This window comes from Pseudophryne corroboree, chromosome 7 (assembly GCF_028390025.1).
Source record: "Pseudophryne corroboree isolate aPseCor3 chromosome 7, aPseCor3.hap2, whole genome shotgun sequence".
NCBI lineage: Eukaryota > Metazoa > Chordata > Amphibia > Anura > Myobatrachidae > Pseudophryne > Pseudophryne corroboree.
This window is the reverse complement of record NC_086450.1, coordinates 301,119,395-301,133,688: the sequence shown is the minus strand read 5'-3', so window position 1 is coordinate 301,133,688 and position 14,294 is coordinate 301,119,395.

Here is a 14,294-nt window from a genome sequence, read left to right as displayed (position 1 = left end):
ACCTTGCACTTATCAGTGCTTTATCACTTCTTTATCTCTTATCCAGACTTAATACATCTGCTCCTGAGTCCCTTGTTGCTAATAATTATAGCACTTTATATTTAATAGTTAGCCACACTTTTTATATTATTTAGGCTATTTTTGGATAGAAAGGTATGTGGCAGCCTTGGTAAAATGCCTTATCTCTGTCCATGTAGGGTTAATGCAGTTTAATGCTTCAGTGCATGTTTCCTTCCTTTTTTTCTGATACCCCTCCTTCTCACAAAATATGGCAGAATCTGCAATCTGCATTAAGGAGAAGACACATGGATCATCAACAGGAGAGTGGGGTTGGATTGAGAAACAAATTTAATTTTGGGAATATAATGTTAAGAACAAAATGGTTAAACAAAATTATCATTATGAGAGTAAAGGGGTTAATGTTCTTTAATTGAGATAAAATTAAGAAACTGATAAAAGTAATTGAGTAATTCATAAATATAAATGAAATCAATTAATTGATAATATTGTGATTAATAATAATTGGATGTGGGTTTAAAGGGTTAACTAAAGTGGATTGATTTGTAACTATGTTGCTAAAGGACTTAAAACATTTTTAACGAAGAGTTATTAAATGATGAGGGAATAATATTGTGTTGTAGTGTATATGTAGTATATGGCAGTCACTAAAATACTCTGTAATGTATGCCGGTCATTAGGATTATCTGTGTTTTGTATAGCACTCATTAAGATTATTTCTATTTGTATTTTGGTCACTTGATGCTCTCTGCATTGTAAGGTGTCTGTAAAATACTTTTTGTAATATCTATTAGTGAGGTCCAAAAATACATTCCAGGGTCTGGTAAACAGTTGCAGTATATAAACAAACCACAACAAATAGTATAGTCCTTTAAAGAATTTGGTTTTATATGGAGGGGATAAGGAGCAGCTGATGAGAGATGCCTGCAAATGAGAATAAGGAAAAGTAGAACCACTATTGTGCATGCACACAAAAGAACTGTGTGATCCCTGGCACATAGGGCAGCAAGTCTCTTAACTTGAAAGATAGAGCAGAGGAATGCCATTAGTCAAACAGGCAGGCAATCCATCATTAATGTATTGGCAGCAGATTTTACATTCAGCAGCCCTAAGCCAGGAGCATTGCTGCCATTCTTGATGAGTAGTCACTAAGATGCTTTCCACATTGCATGGTTGTCTCTGGATTGTTCTCTATATTGCATATTGGTTTCTGAACTATCTATCTATCTATCTATCTATCTATCTATCTATCTATCTATAGCACAATCTTAAAGAAAGCACTCACTCGAGGAGGAGGAATATGGTGGTGCGCTTAGACGCAGCAGCTCAGAGCTCCTCTGCTATGGGGATAGCGGTACCCCTACTTTGTTTTAATAGTATTGTGCTCCTGGGGTAGCGGTACGACAAGGTTCACTTACCCCCGTAAAGTCTTGCTGGGATTGCAGAGCGGTGGTGTGTCATCAGGGACCCTGTATGGCAGGGCTGAGGTGGCTCATGGTGGAGCAAAGGTGGCCCGTGGAGTTGGAGTTAGCTCTACAACACTGGGATGTCCTTGCCCTGTATCAACACCAGTTCCTATCCAAACTTCACCAGACATAGATTTACCTCACTTCACTACTTGAGGCCTATTGGTCAAAAAGTGTAAGATCCAATTGCACGTAAACCCATTTAAGCCTAATTTAAAAATCTTAAAAACCAAAGATGCTGGTACAATTGTATTAAACGTGGAACTAAAATCCACAAATAAAATTACAGGTTGTAGGTGGGTCTTCATATTATCCGGGGTGGATTTACCAATAGCTGCTACCACCTCTACTTGGTATGCTACTTCCTTCGCCTCTGGTGCATCAGAAAAGTAGTCCGCCTCCCCCGTTCCAAATGATTCGTGGCACACAGCCACCCGCGACATGGCAGATTGGGCACCTGGGAATGGCCGTCTTACCCGTGTACAGTCCCGAAGTAAATGCCCCACCTGGTCACAGTTGTAGCAGCATCGGCTTGCAGGTGACGCTAGTCCCTGAGACCTTGAATTTCTGGCTAGGCAAGCTGGGGTATGTATTGGGGCAGGCCGGTGGGGGAGCAATGGTAGATCACGATCCTGCTGGGGCCGTCAGAGGGTTGTCCTCTTCTCTGTGTTGGCACCTCTCCACCGAGGCCTGTTAGCTGTGAACTCATCTGCTAGGTGTGCTGCTTTTTCCGGAGTGGTAGGGTTCCGGTCTGCCACCCACTCCCTGATCTCTGGAGGCATCTTGTTTAGCAACTGCTCCAAAATAAAAGCATTTTTAATGTCTGCTACAGTAAGGGCCTTCTTCACGGCCAGCCACTTATCACAGTTCCTCCGCAGCAAGTTATTGAACTCTATAAATGAGGCATCTCCTTTCCGTGCCATAGACCGGAACTTTATGCGGTACGATTCAGCGGTCACCGCATATCTGGCAAGCAGCACACTCCGTACCTCCTCATATACCAGGATCTGCTCTGGGCTCAGGGCATGGCATGCCTCCAGTGCCCGTCCTCTCAGACTGGGTACCAAATATCGAGGCCACTCTGCTGCCTCAATTCCATGCATTATCATAACAGATTCAAACATCTGCAAATGAGTATCAATATCTGAACTGACCTCATCAAAAGGTGGGACCTCATTATACCTCAGCCGGGATGTCTGCCTTACCGCTACTGCCAGGGCGGTTATACCGGTCTGTGCCCCCAATGCGGCTCCCAGTACTGATGCTCCTTGTCCTAGTGCTGCCAGCAACTCCCGCAACTGATCTGTACTTCCAACAGCCAGTGCAGGGCTCGTTGTAGCAGTTACAGTGGTTCCTTGACCCTCAGCCTGCTCTGGGATGTAGTCCTCATCATCCTCCTGCCCAGGGTGTTCTTGGTCCCATTCAGCTAGCTTTGCCATTAAGACTGCTCTGGTGTCTGATGCATTAAACTCAATGTGTCTTGTTTGATAGAGGTCCTGTAGTTGATCCTTCTTGCTGTATCGGTAGCATAGCGTGGCAGAATCCATTGCCTGCTGTGGTTTATTCCTTTCTGCTGGTGTCTTGAGTGATCCCACTGCTGCCGCCAAATGTGAGGATACTTGGTTCCAAATCACTCAGTCATGGTGGTAGATGAAAAACCAACAGTGGTTTATTATACAGAATGGGTTATAAATAGCTCAGCACACTTCTGTGATCCAATTCTACACGACAATTCCCTCCTGGAACTCCTGACAGAACATTACTTCTTAGCCAGTCTCCTGCCACTCTCTGACCTTCTCTCCCAGATCCCTCTCAACTCCCCTGTTTGCTATTATCAAAACCTTTGTCTTTCCTACAATAAGGTGACACCCCCAGAACAGTTTCAGAGCAAACCTACTTTCACATGTCCAGGCATGTCCCCAAGGCCACAATAGATGTTAACTAAATTAACCTTACTTAATCTGATTGTGTGGCCTGGAATCCATTGTGTGGGGAAGAATGAGGGGGTTGTATGGCCTGACATGTGAGACTGGCTGTATCTACCCAACAGCAAACACACAGGTTATCTGAGCAGTCACATGGGGGGAACATTATTTTACAAACTATAACACAATAACCAATACATTCATATATATACATCAAAAACATAACGGTACCCTTGTAACAATAACATCATACAATATAATACAATATTGCCTAGTACATAGCCAAATACAGATCAACAATTAGTGTAGTCCATGGGTAAGACCAGGGCTAGGGAAGTAGCTGCGTGTCTTTTACCACTGTGTGACACAACGCACCGGCTGTGTTGTCACAATTCCTTTTTAAATAAATCGGTGGGGTCACCTTGAAGGCGAGAATAGGTATCTTTATCATTAAATTGGAGATAAATTTCCTTGAAGTCTGCAAGATTTTGTAGCACAATTCCACCTCCCTTGTCCACTGGATGGATTATATGGTTCTTATTGGCAGATAATGTCTTAATTGCTCCACATTCAAGGACTGATAGATACATCATTTGGATGTAAGTAGCCCTCAAGGTCTCAATGAATATTTATCTTTTTCATGTTTCAATTGAATATAGATATTAATATGCTCTTAAGTGTACTAATTAATCATATTGAGTATATACAGTATTTGCTATAGGTTGTATATTTTCTATTATGTCTTCAACATTTTCTATCACATTCTAAATAATTTCTATTATATATGTAATATGGTTGTAAGATTTTGTAATTATCATACTAAATTATTTGTATTAGTATACAAGATTTGTATTAAGGAAACATTATGGTTATTGAAATGATGTTGTATTTTACATTGTATCTGCCCTTCTGTGTATCCTTGTAACTATGGTGATGGGCGCACTGGCAAGCACAGGCTTTTAGTGTGATAACATTATTTTGGTTGCGATGCCGGCCGTGGCCAGTGTCCCGCTGAAGGATAGCATGTTGTGCACTGTGGTGATTATCTATTTGAAGGTAAGATGTATTTTCATCTTCTTATATCCTGAAGACAATGTACTAACATTGATTTGCAGACCTGCCTCATTGTGTTTTATTATCTGGAGTGCCGTACCCTTATATGTATATACTCACATGGTATTTTTCCAGCAGTGAAGGCACCTGGGCTGGTTATTAAGTTTACGGAGTGCCAGGACTTATATATATGGACTTATATATATATTATTAAGTTTATGGAGTGCCTGGCACCTTGGACTTGTGACCAACGGTGTTTTATAGCCTTATTAAGTTTAAAAAAAGGCTGCGAAGTGTGATAGTAAAACTAAGAGATACCTTAGTGTTTAAGTAGAGTGACACAAGAGAGGGTTTGTTTAAAAAAAATATAACAATCATTTTATTCTAGACACAGAGGTAAGAACCAATAATCATATATAAAAACATATCGAGGGACACATAAAAGAGGAGACATACTGTATAAAAAAATGGGAATGCAATATAAAAAAACATAAAAAGTAGGATAGGGATAAAAATAGGCAATATATAACTATAAAATGAGAACTTGGAGCTTATCTTAGTATGAGGAATCAATAAGATGCATGCAACGTGTTTCGTCTGTCCGACTTCATCAAGGGGTGATAAGCCATTAACCAGGACTGAAATTTATACCTGGTATAATTAAGTGAATGAGCTGTGACATAATTTCCTGTCTTGATTAATATAATGCAGAAAACAGCTCATTTATATATAAAAAACAAGTTTAGGCTATCATGTGTACGGGCAGGGGCATTCAATATCTTATTAACTACAAAACAAGTAGTATAAATGCTTAATTTTAAAGTAAACAGTAAAAGTTATGAGGAAGCGGAACTTCTGCCACTCTTCCTGTGCCCTTAAGTATTCACTGCGCCTGCTCGAGATCCCCACGTCCGGTCCACAAGTAGCTGTAAGCTGTGGCTCATGCGCATGTGCAGCTGCCTCACTTCCTGGTTCACGGGCAAACGAAGTCCACGAGCCGAGTCCCGTTTGATGCGACTTCCGTCTTGGTGCATGCCCCTTTTAAACAAAAACTGGGGCAGGCATAACTAAATTTCAAAAAATAATCCAAAGCGGAGGGTTGGTGATATATTTTAAGCATGTCATTCATATACAACGAATTCAGGAAATGCGCAAAGTCTGAGATTGAACTTTTTGATCTTTTTGATGCGTTACTTGGCAGTGTTATGTAGAACGATTTTTCATCCATCATCCTATTTGTTTATATATCTTTTATCTCTGATGCTATGACCCAATTGTTAAATTTTGTGGGGTATCCACGCCACTTGACAAATGCGTATTTCCAACCTCTGACCATCTTATTTTTTTAAATCTTTTCCACTTTGTAAATCCTGTTGTAGTTTTTTGGTATGCTTTGAAGCTCTTCAGGATAAAAACTGCCTATAATAGTCTCACTGTAGAGATCCACCAACATGTAAAGCAGGTTAAGACCTTTTTTGTTCACGCTGTGTATTACAAATATTTCATCAGCAAAGCTCTGTTCATAGCCTTTCTGAAATCTGTCCTTATATTTGGAAATACGAATGTGGTCACCAATTTCTAAACAAACAGGTGTTTTCTTCATCATTTATATAGAAACCAAGAAGAAGAAAGTATTCCCTATTGTGGGCACACTCGGACTGAGTGACAATAATCTTAAAGTCAAATATCATTGATGATATTTGACCACTAATTTTTAGAATATAACTTTTATTATTTAACCTAAAACATCTGCGAAAATATTGTGCAAGTGAAAAAAGTGAAAAAATAATAAACAATGTGAAATAAAAATTCAGTCACTGCAACCTGTTAGTTTCTCACTCTCCCAAGTGCAGAATGTATCCATATATGTTGCAATATTCTAGTGTCCTAATGGAAACAATTGTTTCCTATAAGTATGGCTCTGTGAGATGACTAGTTACACTATTACAGACTGTGTTATCTTTTAACAGTCTCTATCAATCCTAGCAGTGTGCGTATCACTTTCTTCAAAGGAAACACTTCTTGTTGTAAATCAGTATTATGTCCTATTAGATACACATTATTGTGTCTTATTTATCGTGAATGTGCTATAATATAAGTTAGGAACACCCAATCAGTTCAATATACACTATATGATAGCAACATGCTCTTTAGTGTATATATTAAGTGTATCCCTAAGGACACTCATAGTGTAGTGCCCTCCTACTGTATCACGTAATGGGTACTTAATAGTAACAGTATATTTTTTTCCTGTGTTCGGTGTAGGTTAGATGACACCAATAATATGGTATCCTTCTAGCTCATATCTCAGCTTATTTCTGTTATCAGGAGTGATAGGACAGGAATATGTTGGCAAGATGTATAGCCACAATTGTACCTCACTCTTAAACCCCACTATTTTTCAATACGAATAAATATAATGTAAATGTACTTCATCACTACGTATTGGGAAAAGAGAAAGTGTGCTATATTCCTGGCAGGAATATAGCACACTTTCTCTTTTCCCAATACGTAGTGATGGAGTACATTTACATTATATTTATTCGTATTGAAAAATAGTGGGGTTTAAGAGTGAGGTGCAATTGTGGCTATACATCTTGCCAACATATTCCTGTCCTATCACTCCTGATAACAGAAATAAGCTGAGATATGAGCTAGAAGGATACCATATTATTGGTGTCATCTAACCTACACCGAACACAGGGAAAAAAATATACTGTTACTATTAAGTACCCATTACGTGATACAGTAGGAGGGCACTACACTATGAGTGTCCTTAGGGATACACTTAATATATACACTAAAGAGCATGTTGCTATCATATAGTGTATATTGAACTGATTGGGTGTTCCTAACTTATATTATAGCACATTCACGATAAATAAGACACAATAATGTGTATCTAATAGGACATAATACTGATTGAACAACAAGAAGTGTTTCCTTTGAAGAAAGTGATACGCACACTGCTAGGATTGATAGAGACTGTTAAAAGATAACACAGTCTGTAATAGTGTAACTAGTCATCTCACAGAGCCATACTTATAGGAAACAATTGTTTCCATTAGGACACTAGAATATTGCAACATATATGGATACAGTCTGCACTTGGGAGAGTGAGAAACTAACAGGTTGCAGTGACTGAATTTTATTTCACATTGTTTATTATTTTTTCACTTTTTTCACTTGCACAATATTTTCGCAGATGTTTTAGGTTAAATAATAAAAGTTATATTCTAAAAATTAGTGGTCAAATATCATCAATGATATTTGACTTTAAGATTATTGTCACTCAGTCCGAGTGTGCCCACAATAGGGAATACTTTCTTCTTCTTGGTTTCTATATGTTCATAATTTATTCCCAGGAGCACCTTCCATATAACTAAATGAAAAACAATTAGACTGATATTTGTGAAAAAGGACTGTCTGTGAGTTACTAAAATTATTGATACGGTACATATATATGTTTGTGCGAGACTCTCTTTCTTTTTGTAATCATTAATTCCACTGAGGTCTATCCTCAGAATCTGGTTCAGCACGACGAACATAATACTGACTATTTAGTGTGTGATAATTCAAGTAAGAATATAGATAGAGCTAAATATGGCCAGTTTCAGTCTCTCAGCCGAATTGCTCAATAGGAGGGAGAAATGGAATAGCGAAGTGGGTGAGATATTTCTAGATAAGGGTGGTGATACCACCAGACAGAATGGCAATTGGAATGAGGATCTTCAATCTCTCAAATACTTCCTAACTAAACAGATGAAAACTTGGTGGGAAATGACTACCTTTGATAATTATATCAAACATAAAATCACACCACGGGTACTACGACCTAGAGTCTTCCCTGCATATGAGCTGATCACTGAAAACTTAAAAGTTGAATGGGAAGAAATTCTAAAAAAATGTTCACATGACCTAATGCTGACCCTCATTAAACACGATAACCTTCTATTAGAACAATATGGCAAAGAAATTGAAGCCTTAACTAATAAATTAAAAATCTATGAACAGGAAGTGCAATTTCAACAGACATTCGAAAAACATAAAAATGACTTAAGTAAATTGGAAACTGAAATAGTTGAGCGGAAAAAAAGCAAATTAGCAAGGGACAGGAGGGATTATGCGTTGAATCAAGTTTTTAGATGGAATACGAAAAAAGACACATCATACCAAAGGAGAAGACCTTCACAGAGTTATACATCAAAAGATCAGGACTCTTCAGAGGCTGAAGACTCTAACCGACCTTTTCAACTTAAAGAGAACCTACCTTCACATTCCAATAGGGATTTTTTAGATTCTGGCCCGGGACCTACCGAGGACAGACCAAGAAACACAAGAGGAAGATCAGGAGAGGGAGGAAACACCCGGAACAGAGGGAGATGGAACAGTCAAGGCCCTTCACGACACTCGAAGAGAACTCAAAAGAACAGATAAGAAATACATCAGGGGAGGAAGACCGATTGAGGATTATCAATTTATCTAACATCATATTGAATGAATCCCATATCTCTGTTCTGAGTAAGGGTCTTACTTTCTCCCCAGCCAGAGGATTTGATATATTTAAATGGGAGAAAGATCTCCACCTCTTCGGTAGAAAATTACTCCTTAATAAATGTTATGCACTTAAGAAGAGCAATTCGGATATAGGTCACAATGCGGCTCATGTACAAACAAGTGATGGATTCACATTAGAAGATCTTGAAGCAATAAGAATCTTGGAAGAACTTGCAGATCAGGAAGAGAATTCATTCCCAAGTACAAGACCAATATGTAGAAAGAAGGGCACCTTTTACCCTCAAGGGAACATTTGCCCCAAAGTGGGAACCTTCATGGAATTAGTGTCCAAGGATTTGGATAAATTGTGTGAAAAGAACAAATTCAGGCATTATGTCAAGGACAATTTGACTAAGGAAGAAAGGGAGGCACTTCAAGATATTAAATCCTGGGACAATGTCCAAATAAAACCCTCAGATAAGGGAGGGAACATTGTCATCTGGGACAGGGAATTGTACTTAAAGGAAGCAAGAAAACAACTTAATGATATGTCATGTTATAAACGTCTACCATCTAACCCCATGAAGGTATACAAAAAACAGTACGATCGAATAATTATGACAGCCCATGAGACGGGTGTCATAAATAAGACAGAACTTAAATTCCTTGAGGTAGAGGAACCCAAGATCCCTACATTCTATCTACTCCCGAAGGTTCATAAGAACGAACAAACACCTCCGGGCCGCCCCATTGTTTCGGGGATGGATGGGCTGACCGAACAGGCCAGTAAATTTTTGGATACTCACCTCAGGAAGTTTGTGACCACATTACCATCTTATACGAAGGATACAACAGATGTACTGTGCAAACTGAACGAAATACATGTTGGTAGGCAAGTTCTTCTTGCCACTTGTGATGTTGAATCACTTTACACTAGTATACAACATGAGAAAGGTATTCAGGCTGCTGAATATTTCCTCCAGAAAGAGGGTAAAACTGCATTTGGAGATTTCTTATTGAAATTATTGACGTTTGTACTCCAGAAAAATGTATTTGTCTCTGATGACAAGTATTATTTGCAGGTGCGGGGCACAGCTATGGGGGCGGATTGTGCCCCCACGTATGCTAATATATATTTGGGTTGGTGGGAGGAGTCCATCGTTTTTTATGAAGCGATGGAACACTATACCCAATATATTCTTATTTGGATGAGGTATATAGACGACCTGCTTATACTGTGGGATGGCCCCAGAGAAAAGTTTGGAGAGTTCATCGATGCACTTAATAATAACAGTCTGAATCTCAAACTCACTTATGAGACCAGTGAGTCAGAAGTGACCTTTTTAGATCTGAAGGTGAGGAAATTGGAAGATGGCCGGATAGGAACAGATCTACACAGGAAACATACAGCAACTACAGTGTCCTACATAGATCAAGTGCACACTTTCCCCCGGTCCTCAAAGGAATCCCCAGAGGAGAAACTGTTCTGGGTTAGCGGAATTCGAACAGAGAGCTACAGAATTAGGTGAGAGACTTTTAAGGAGAGGCTACTCCAAAAGGACTATCAAAAGAGCTAAATATCAAGCACAACAAATAGACCGTAATCAACTGCTCTTCCCCAAAAGGGACAAGATCATCAAAAAAAAAAACGGATGTTATCAGATTCGTGGGAGATTATTGCTCTGAATGGGAAAAGAAACAGCAAATTATTAATAAACATTGGTCAATTTTGACATTGGATCCAGACTTAGCTAAAGAACTTGGACCAAAACCATCCATAAACTGGAGGAGATCCAGCAACTTGAGGGATGAAATAGTCCATAGCCACTATAGCTCTAGTCTCGCTAAAACAACAAGCAGAACCCTTACGGGGTCATATAAATGTGGAGGTTGCAAAGCCTGTGACTATATGATAAAAACAACAGAATTTGAAGATAAATATAATGTAAAACATAAGATCAGGGACTATATAAACTGTTTGACATCAGGAGTTGTTTATTGTCTTTACTGTATCTGTGGGAAAAAATATATTAGCATTACAACAAGACCATTGAAACAGAGGGTGCTGGAGCATGTCGGTTCCATCAGGAATTGTCAAAAGGATTATAACAAATTTAAACAACTGACAACGGTGGCTAAGCACTTTCAAGAGAAACATGCCAGTAAAGTGATAGATCTTAAGGCATTTGGCATAGAACGGGTACATTTGGGAATAAGAGGAGGCAGCATGACACAGGAGCTGCTGAGGAAGGAGAGCCGATGGACCTTCTTACTGGATGGGTTACAACCGAACGGCATGAATGAGCATATCAATTTTTCATCTTTTCTAACTGGATAAACTTTCTACACAATTAAATTCCTAAAGGATACTGTATTTTTCGGATAAGTTATGAATACAGGATGAATTCTAATAATCAATTAATTTTCCCGCATATAGTCATTAGGATACACTTTAAGGGTGTTCACGGTTTTTTACTTTCGTTGATTTTTTTGTTGTTTTTCACTTATTGTTATTATACCTCTTCTTTTTTACTTGGTATAATTATTTTACGACTTGAATAAACTGTAATTTACACAGTTATTTGAGCGTATTTCAAGATCACATACATTGGTAATTATGATAGCCGTTGCAGGTGACTGGGAATGGCACCTATGATATTAATTACATCATGGGATTACAGTCAATTCACAATTCGCACAATAATATCTCACATTAAATGGATAAGGATGACACATCTGGTTGTCACCATTATAATAATAGAATTCTTTTTTTCTATTTTTTCTTCTTTTTTTGCGTCACTTCACGCATATTAGGGTTGGATCAAAATTGTCACGTTCTGAATATTTGGGAATATGAGCAAAAAAACTCAAAAACTAATAAATTAATATAAATACAATAATCGAAGATATCAGAGTCAAAAACATGAGCATAACACATAATTAATATCACTTGTTAGACAATCCAGTTAAATGCATAGAACAATAATTATGGTGATGCATAGAAGGGTTAAAATCCCTCTGTATGAAAAACCTATAAATTAAGAACTCTGAGGGTGGGAATCATCAATAATTCATTCTTTTTGATAATCCAGACACTGATGGAGATCCTTTTTGTATAGATAAATCATGATTGGGTATTAAACATGTCAATCTAAGCTTGTGGCCAATGAAAGAGACTGACTGGGTATTTAGCTCTCTCAAACCCGGCAATCGGGTTTCCTATGATTAAGCTTATGCGAAACGGTCGTTAGGAAGGTAGCTCACACGTCAGTGTGGCTACCATTTAGTATTTTAAATTGTTCAGTCACTGCATAAATGTACCATATATAAGTAATTTGTATCTACTGGTATACTGTCCTGCAATGGATCCTATAGCCGCAGCCGTAGCGGGATATCATTAAACAGTCCCGTAGGCAAGGACGCTGCTATCAGCGTGTGCGGCGTGTGAGACAGCTGGCGGTGGCTGACGGCTGTACACAGCGAGAGACTGCGGCGTGAACGAGCCATGCTCCAGATGATCCCGTACTGACAGACGGTGATCATTCTGGTTAGAACTCGCTAACTGTGGATTACGGCAGAAGAGTGCAGGCTTATATGTACTGCTTCCTTACATTACACTATATATACACCTGTCCATGACTGTTAGAAATTGTATTATATGGGATATACTTAAAAATATGGTGTATTAATGTTATAATCCTGTAAACCGTCACCATCTTGCAGTAATAGCATTGTATTAATAGCCTTTTATTAACTGCATGATCTCAGCCTGAGCGGCAAATATTAGATAGTGTGTGAGATACACGTTCACTGTCCTGAATGGGAATAACACTTAGACATTTAGATCCTAGGCACATGTGTTAAGGTGTAGATATAAGCCACGACCAGCAGATATAAGCTGGGAAACGTGGCAGGAATATAGCACACTTTCTCTTTTCCCAATACGTAGTGATGGAGTACATTTACATTATATTTATTCGTATTGAAAAATAGTGGGGTTTAAGAGTGAGGTGCAATTGTGGCTATACATCTTGCCAACATATTCCTGTCCTATCACTCCTGATAACAGAAATAAGCTGAGATATGAGCTAGAAGGATACCATATTATTGGTGTCATCTAACCTACACCGAACACAGGGAAAAAAATATACTGTTACTATTAAGTACCCATTACGTGATACAGTAGGAGGGCACTACACTATGAGTGTCCTTAGGGATACACTTAATATATACACTAAAGAGCATGTTGCTATCATATAGTGTATATTGAACTGATTGGGTGTTCCTAACTTATATTATAGCACATTCACGATAAATAAGACACAATAATGTGTATCTAATAGGACATAATACTGATTGAACAACAAGAAGTGTTTCCTTTGAAGAAAGTGATACGCACACTGCTAGGATTGATAGAGACTGTTAAAAGATAACACAGTCTGTAATAGTGTAACTAGTCATCTCACAGAGCCATACTTATAGGAAACAATTGTTTCCATTAGGACACTAGAATATTGCAACATATATGGATACATTATGCACTTGGGAGAGTGAGAAACTAACAGGTTGCAGTGAATGAATTTTTATTTCACATTGTTTATTATTTTTTCACTTTTTTCACTTGCACAATATTTTCGCAGATGTTTTAGGTTAAATAATAAAAGTTATATTCTAAAAATTAGTGGTCAAATATCATCAATGATATTTGACTTTAAGATTATTGTCACTCAGTCCGAGTGTGCCCACAATAGGGAATACTTTCTTCTTCTTGGTTTCTATATGTTCATAATTTATTCCCAGGAGCACCTTCCATATAACTAAATGAAAAACAATTAGACTGATATTTGTGGAAAAGGATTGTGTGAGTTACTAAAATTATTGATACGGTACATATATATGTTTGTGCGAGCCTTTCTTTCTTTCTTTTTCTAATCATTTATATAGATGAAGGGGGATATCTTCATAATAAAGTATATAGATAGATAGATAGATAGATAGATAGATATATGCACTCGTAGCAGTATCCAGAAAGAGGAACCAGAACCATATTATTTCTATCTTCCTTCATTAAATCTAAAGGCTTATGCAGATTAATATTTCTCTAACCCTATATTTAAATATATATTGCGCTACTGTATTCCTTACTATACATACACCATAGTTCTATTTATTTATATTTTATATTGATACTGCTATGAGTGCATATATTTATATACTTTATTATGAAGATATCCCCCTTCATCTATATAAATGATTTACCATTACATACACTTTAATAATATATTTTTTTAATTTATTTCATGTCTTGTTGGTACATATTGCTGAGGTCTGAAGT